Source organism: Temnothorax curvispinosus, unplaced genomic scaffold (genome assembly GCF_003070985.1).
Source record: "Temnothorax curvispinosus isolate PA1 unplaced genomic scaffold, ASM307098v1 QBEX01014930.1, whole genome shotgun sequence".
In the NCBI taxonomy this organism is placed as follows: Eukaryota; Metazoa; Arthropoda; class Insecta; order Hymenoptera; family Formicidae; genus Temnothorax; species Temnothorax curvispinosus.
The window spans coordinates 159,926-168,557 of NW_020224710.1; the positions used below are offsets into that span (position 1 = coordinate 159,926).

At 29.0% G+C, this 8,632-nt stretch overlaps 1 protein-coding gene across 1 annotated transcript in view; it reads left to right on the top strand.

Annotated features, from left to right (window-relative positions):
• The first annotated feature begins 4,839 nt into the window (after nt 1-4,839).
• Nucleotides 4,840-8,632, top strand: part of LOC112465159 (mycosubtilin synthase subunit C-like) — a 49,519-nt gene continuing 45,726 nt past the window's right edge. The window contains exon 1 of the mRNA XM_025032585.1: nt 4,840-5,219. The gene's annotated coding sequence lies outside the window, so the exon portion shown is untranslated. The remainder of the gene's footprint in view (nt 5,220-8,632) is intronic.

Genomic DNA, 8,632 nt, shown 5'->3' on the forward strand with positions numbered 1-8,632 from the left:
TTATGTATAAGCGCACCTGTATACATGCAATGTAATTGCATTTGACATTTGAATTGATAGAGACCAAACAACTTTCTGTTTGTTTAATATTCAATATCAACAAGACATCCATTATTTTCATATACAAAGTAATACAGACTTAAAATAATAATAATATAATAATGAATATTAATACACAAATATTAATAATAAATATTAATTTTAATTTTAATTTTATTTAATTTTAATGTTTATATGTATAATATTACGTAAAAGTATACAAATGTATTAAAATTGTTTGCTATAATTAATCTTGTAATGCAGTCTTCTCTCTCCCAGATTTTAGCGCAATCAAACGATAGGTTTGAGCAAAATTAATTTTTATTTATTTTGTATGCTAACAGTCTTGCAATTATAGTAAATAAAACGATATTTTCTTGCTGTTGGATATAATGAAAAAGATACTAAAGAAGTGAACTGTCTCTCTTTGGCAATTTTTAACTTTATCTATTTCTTTAGTGAAAATGTATGAATGCTTGGTCGATGCATACATATGTATATGCTCACGTTGTTGATATAGTAGTTAAGCAATGAATAGCATGGTTAAACGCGTAAGATGACATGACGTTATAGTATTTAATAGCGATGAATTAACTGCGCGCAATAAAACAACTAAAGGTATTTTAGAAAAGCCGCCTGAGAATACGACAGATGAAATGACAGAATAAGATCATGAGATTGATTGCTAACCTTGTTGCTAACAAAAAATTACTCTTATCTGTATGATTTTCTTGTTCATCTAGACGTATTAGAGTGATTTTAAAACATGTAAATGACTTCTCATGTATTTTCATTAATTTATTTTATTTTTAATGTGGCATATCAAACTCATGAGAACCAGGAAAACCTTAGGAAAATCAGAACAGACGGAGGGACAAAGAAGAAAAAAAAATAATCATGAATACTTATGCATTTACGCACCTGTATACACAAGCAATATAACACTTAAATATATAGATCAAACACTCTGTTCAATACTCAATATCAATGAAATATCCATTTATGCAACACGTGCATGGAAAGTGCCCCATTACGCTACGCGTGCGTGATAGACCACTTTCCAGGCACTTGCAACATAAAATAGGGAGTGTAAGCCGTGTATAAAGATAAAAATTCCCGGGTGCGGTTACCGCACTCGCCCATCTTACCTCACTTGTTACACAAATAACTATACTTTCATATACAAAGTAATGGACTAAGATCATGAGGCTAACCTTGTTACTAAAATTACTCTTATCTTCATCATTTTCTTGTCTAAACATATTAGGACGATTTGAAAACATGTAAATGTCTTCTCATTTGACCTTTAATTAACTGTTATTTATTTCCACGTGGCATATTAAACTCATAAGAACCGGTTATATAGATTACAGGTATAAATAAAACATGAATTCTGTACTTAGAACACAAAGTATCATGATAATTAAAAAGAATGACTATCTCAGTGTTCGTATATATATCATAAGAGAGATAAATAAACAAATAGATAGATAAATAAATAGAGAAATAGAAAAAGAGAGAAAGAGAGAGAAATAATATACTTTCTATAGTAACTTTTTAATCTTCAGTATATGTATTGTACTTTTATTTTTGAAATTGGCTGAATAATATTTTGTAATTTATTAACAATCTTGAAATTTACAAATTCATAAAAAGTTATTCATTTTTCATTTAAGTTAATCCCTCTCTAATAAAATAAAAATTGCGTGTCAGATTACACAAAACTAACTTTAACTATACGCGCGTTCTTACTACATCAGACTAATTTAGTAATCTCAAGGTGAATGGCCTGCGGATATGATCACGGTAATTTACAAGCGTTCAATAATATGCTTAACTATTCTCGTTTCATTGCATGCACCGTACAAAGCTAATATACAGAGCATGCATGTTTCCTTCGGAATACATACTCGCCATTCATAGATGAGCACATAATGGATACTCTAAGAATCAACTCAATCAGCATGTGTTATTGGGAAATACTCAGACTGACTGGACTGAAAGTTGACTAAGAGTCATTGCATTAGGATTGCTTTAAAAATGTAATGTGGTTTACAAATACCGCGCGCTGAATCATTATAGGAAAGTGTCTTGATGAAAATATATAATTTGCTAAAATTTTTCTATTTATAACTTCTGATAAAATTAAATTAAAAATTTTATACATAATTCGTTAAATCGTGATTTAGAATTAATAATGTAAACAATTATAATAATAGTAATATTTTAAAATAGACATGTATATGTATATATATATACATACATACATACATTATATAATATAAAAATATAAATTTAAGTCGAAATATATATAATTAAATTGTTACAATATAAAATTAAAATAACCATTAGCCATAGGCAAGATAAATTTTACGTATTGCTATTGCAAACCGCATTAAAAAATTGAGGACGAGGTTTTATGCAACATGAAAGTAAGCATAGACCTTGAGTTCTACCCGCTTTCCTCTTGAATACAGTGAATTTTTTAAGATAATGATTCTGTTGTAAAAATTATTAATTATTAACGCATTATTGCGAAACTCACAAGTTTGCTTAGTTTTTCGAGTGTTGAAAGTTACTGCATTTTTCTTCCAAAATTCTTTGTATGAGCAGCAAAATAAGAGAAAAGATATGTTTTTAGAGGTATTATGTTTTTGATTAATATCTATGATGTGCGATCCGACATTCTTTGTCAAAATTCTAGTTTAGCTTTTACCTATTCTCTCTAACCGTATATCTCTGTCATTCTGCATCTCTATCTTATCGTAACTATATTACAATATATTTATTATTGATCAGACTTTGCGTCTTGTATTATAAAAATATATTCGATTGAGTAAATAAAAATTAATTAATTCTCAAAACATATAAAGATTACATATATGTACTAAGCGGAAGAACATATCCGATAAAAAATTTTTGCGTATAATAATAAAAAATATCATCTAAATTTTAGAATCTATATTACTAGGATAAAGTATACATTCTTATATATTAATATAAGAGCCAGTATTAAATCTCTATAGAGTTCCTCCGACATTATAAAGATTATTATTGATTGCATCTATTGTAGCAATAGGAAGATTGTGGTGCAATAGGAAAATGAATGTTATCTCATTATGTCGGATTCTCCCCTTTTCATCACATCAGCACGAGCTTGCAAACTAGATGATTAATCACAGCAATAATGTAATTTTATCCATTTTTGGCATTTTTACATAGGAAGAATATAATATATTAATTGTTTTTTATCACGTTATCCAATTATTTAGTCATTTATATGTATTTATACATATATATTATCGTATATTATCGTCAAACTTCGACATAGAAAAACTTTATATAAAAAAAAAGATTGTTTCAGAGAAACTAACGCAGCAAAATGTAACACTGACGTAGAATTCTGATTATTGTTGGCAATAATTCCCATCAAACTTTTCCCATCTTATTTCCTAAGGAAGATTGCGTTCGTTATTACAAATCTAGGCCTCTAGGGAAAACCAATCTCGGTGATAAATTCTTCTTACGCAATGTACAGTTACTCCTTATTGTTACAATATAAGTATAATTACGATATCAGACTTTTGTAGGCAAATCAAACATGCGTTGACATGAGATTACCATATTCTAAAATTTTTAAGAATGCTAAATAAAATCAGTTGGTAACTTTATGCGACGTAAAAATGTTTCTCTTTATATCTTATAATTACAACACTTATTAATATTTTATATACCTACATCACATTCTAGATAATGGAAATATAACCGAAATATAATTGAAATAAATATGTATAATACACAATTTTAATCTAATGCGCTCATAGTGTTGCATCTTATTTTCCAAATCTATTTTCTCTTAGTAAGTATTCACGGTTATACGGTTGATTCGTATATAATTGTATAAGAATATGTTCTTCTCAATCATTTCTCTCATATCGTATAAAGGAGAGATAAAATTAGAGAAAAGAACTTTGTAAGATGTACGCACTGAAGGAAAAGGCTACTTTATAAAACAGTAATTATTTTCAAGGTTGCTTAGTTGTTCTATTCGCTGTGTAAAATTATAACATTATAACCGAATCCTGATTCACAATTCTATGTGCGATTAATTGAATTTCTTTCCAATATTTTACTTCAACCCGTGATTGTTCAATTAATCTTTAAGATTTATCAAATTGATCTCGCAACTTAAACAGCACGTAAAGACATATTTTCAAGCATCTTTTAGACATGCGTGCTGTCTGGGAACGTATACAAATAATTTGGAATAACTTCATGGGAGCCAAAATTGATGTAACAAAATTTATGTACCTAATTCAAAATTGTAATAAAAAATTATCTCTTGTAATGTAAAAATAATTATTTTTTTTGTATTTGCGCCTTAATGTGTTGGCCAAAATATAGTGTTATTATTACTAAAACAAAGATATAAAACTTTTGTTATAACTTAAAGTTATATATTAAAACAATTTACCACTGTTATAATTTTATGGTAAATAATTACTATAACAGTCTAATAGTACTATGAAATAAAAGAATTAATCATAAAACTGGACGATTTGGGAAATATGAATGATATATACTAGCCGTTCCTGCGAAAGTTATGCGGAAGGTCTGGGAAAAAGTTCTAAATCATGCTCGCGCGTCGGTGATCCCAGAAAACGTTAATGAAGGGCAAATAGCGCTCGACAAAGTGACGCAGAGTTGCAGAGCTAATAGTGGTGGCGGTATAGGGGACAACGCAAACAATTTCTCGTGGTCGGTTCTATATAAGAGTACATGTAGTATCAACCGAAGGAAGCATTCTCTTTTAGTAACCAGCCCGCTGATGACCAGACGTTAAAATCTCGCCACAAAAATCGCATTGCTAAGTTGTCTGAATTTCGTCGAAAAAGAAGAGTTAGGACATAACCGGAATAACTGGAAAGAAAATATCAAGAGAAGAAAAGAAAAGACACAAAGTAAAAGAGACAAAACAAATTAACGAATTCGTGCCTTCAGAAAGAAACTGCTGAGTGAAATCAGTGTTCGGGTAAAGATATGTACGAGTGAAAGGGAACCGGAATTATTTCATTTCGACAGTCGTTGGCAGTGCGAGCGACGACGTACAAGTGTCAGCGCTTGCTGAAATTGTTGATTGCTGGAGACACATAAAAAGTCAGGCAGAATAGTGTGATAAGGTGAGTGAGTCTTGACATGATGAAGTGTGAATCGCGAAAGCTGTTTACAGTGTACTAATAAATTAAACGGTAAATTAATAAAAAATAGCTTTTATTGCTATATACATATAGTATGATATAATAGATAATAAGTCCAAGTATTAAAAATTGAATGTTTCTTTACGATAAATTTAGAATATTTAATTATTATTAATACCCAGAGCATTAATCTTTTTTGCACGGTTTTATTTTTACTCGACTAAAATTTTTAAAGTATTATTCAAAAACTAGTAATCTTTTTTTATGTGCTTAACTCTTCTATGTAATATTCATAAAAATGTACCGTGTAATTCGAGTAATAGATGCTTATAACGGCAGCATATTTTATTATATTAAGAACGATTTATATAAATAATGCATGTTGATATACTTCAGAGGGTGAATTTACATATTAAAATGTAAAAAAAATATATATATAATTATGTCTATAAATTATGCTTATATTAATTCTGATTCAAAATAAATATTTGCCTTTACTTTATACACCAAGAACATGTCTTAATACATTTGTATATAAATAAGCTTATTATACAAAAATATTATTTAAATTTTTTTGTAAAATATTTGACAGTTCACAATTTATATCAACCTACCGATCTTAAAATTTCTTACAAATTCCGTAACGAATTTCCACATTACTATTATACATAGAATAGAATTACCTACTTATATATATACGATAATAAATTTATTAAATAAGTTCTTTTAAAAAAAAGAATACATTAACCATTATATGATTCATCATTGCTTCAACTCTTGCAAAATCTATATCTAATTGTAAGATATGCATTACCACGTAATATATAAAAAATATTAAATAATCAATTCAGTGGTCTGAAAGTCTAAACATATTATACAATACAATTATTCATTTGACTAGGAGAATACTTGTATTTTAGATCATGATCATAATTATCAAAAGAGACTGATCTCTTAAATGATACATATCAAAGAGAAATCTAACGGAATTAACTCTAACAATGACATTGTACTATTGACGGAAGTCTATTTTGACATTCTGAAGGAGCTTTCTACCATTCGATATAGTTATAAACAATAAATGTGTTTCAAGTCTGAAAAATTTAATTGGCGCGCAGTCAAGGTTGGAAGATATGTAAAATAGAAACAAAAATAAAACTTTCGCGCATTATTTACCGCGCCTGGTACTTAGTTAGCCCGTTTTCTATATTCGTGCAAATAAATGTATTCTTGTGTAAGAAACAATCCTCTCTGTCTATAACATATCTTCGCACAGATTGGATGGTTAGACTACTACGAAAGAATACAAGTTTATTGCCACGGTCGCCGCCGTTTTTGACCTCTTATGTAAGTTTCATTAGCTATTCTCGCACAAATTAATAGGATCTCAATGTTATTATAAAGTACTGGAGGCAAATAAGGTCTACCTTATTTAAAAATGAATTATTGTAGTTAATTAATAAATTATAATAAAAAGGCCTTGTAGGTATTAAACTGTATTAAACTTTATTTTATTCTAAATAAAAAAACATACATATCGATAATTCTTTCTCAAATAAGCATTTTATAGACACAAATTTAAAAAAAGTCTACTTTGGGCTTTATTAAAATATGGTAGTATAATAAGGCCCGAACCTTAAAAAAACATTTTCAAAAATTTTAATACATAAAGGAATTTACAAAATAACGTAACAAACTACATTTAGAAAACTTTAAAAAACGAACGAGATAAATTAAAACAAAAAAAAATATAATAAAACTTACGAATCTTTATTCGACATTGCCACGAATCGTAGCACTTACGTTATAATCGATTTGATCCATTACTGTACAGAATATTAAGAAATGCGCTTAAGACTTGAAGATATTATAATACTCATCAAATTAAATTTAAAAAATCAATTTAAATTGAAAAATTATGACAGAAATTAAGAAAATTATTTTTAGTTTACCAAAATATTATTACCAAATTGCTCAATGTTGGCAATTATTATCATTAGGATGCTCACGGGATAACAATAAGTTTAGTCATTTAGTAATTTAGTCGTCAAGACTAAAATTAGATTATTAATTTTAAAATCCCGTTTTAAAATGTTTGAATAATGCATCTCGGCATATTATGATTGAACGATTCGCTACTTATTTCCTTCGTTTCTAATAGTGTTCGCGTTTTATTGATAGCATTGAATATATTATAAGTGCGACGTGCGAATATTGTACGCATCTTAACGTGTGTATGAACAACCTTCCTCTATATGTGAATTTCTGTTTCTTTTTATCGAGTCAAGGCGAGATGGAATTCCGAGACTCCTTTTTTCCTTCCGCCGACAACACTACCGTAACACGTGTAAAGAAAAAACAAACGTCCCATATCTTAGAGTTTACTGGTGTGTTTTAATGCTACAGTATAATTCAGGAATGCAAACAAAGATATTTTTTTATCATAAATACGTTAATAACGCTTGTCTTGTAAATATCTTGCCATTATTGTGTACTGTTCCTGTGGGAATTTTAACTATTTATTTAATATAAACTTAATCCAATTGATTTTTAATTTTTAACGAAATCGATAGTTGATTACGCATAATGCAAACTGTTTTAATAATATAAAAATCAAATGGGTAGTGTAGCCCATTATCTCACAGCGATAATTGAAAGGAAACTTATAACTTTTTAGTTATACTGAATAAAGATAAAGTTATCAATTTTAACTAATTATTAGCAGTTGCTTCAAGATCATTATGATCGTTTATTAAGACAAACATCTCTTTTTGAATGTGCCACATCACGGTTATCCTAATGTTGACGATTATTTGAGAGAGAATTGATTTTGCGACTATGTGACTTGTCCACCAAAGAGCTGCCCTTTCTTTTTCAGATTTCTCTCTATAGTAATATCCTAGCAGTCTTACATAATATATCAAGAGGCACGGTAGTGTCTCACGCCAAGTACGCGCGGAGCGAGACCGCACCGTGACTCTTTTACGCGAACGCATGAGTTCGCGAGTACCCGAGATTTTTAGTATGCAACCATGTATTATGTATATATTACTTATGCAACTATGTATTATTTTCAGACACAAATATTTAGTATAATTGAGCATTTTAATAAGAAAATAATTTATCTCTAAAATAAATTAACGTGCGCGGAAAAAAGATAAAAAGATATAGTGCACACAACCAAAAAAATTTAGTTGTAAGCAACCTAGCTGCATCATCCTAGTTATTTTTGAGCGGTAATTATGTGTATGGTTGATATAACTTTTAATTTATGTGTCAACTGCATCAATGTAGTTGCGCGTGATTTGGTTGCCACAACCAAAACTTGGTTCAGGACCTTCTATTATGGGTGAATTATCTATCAATATAGTTGCGTCAATCAGGATGCTAAGGGC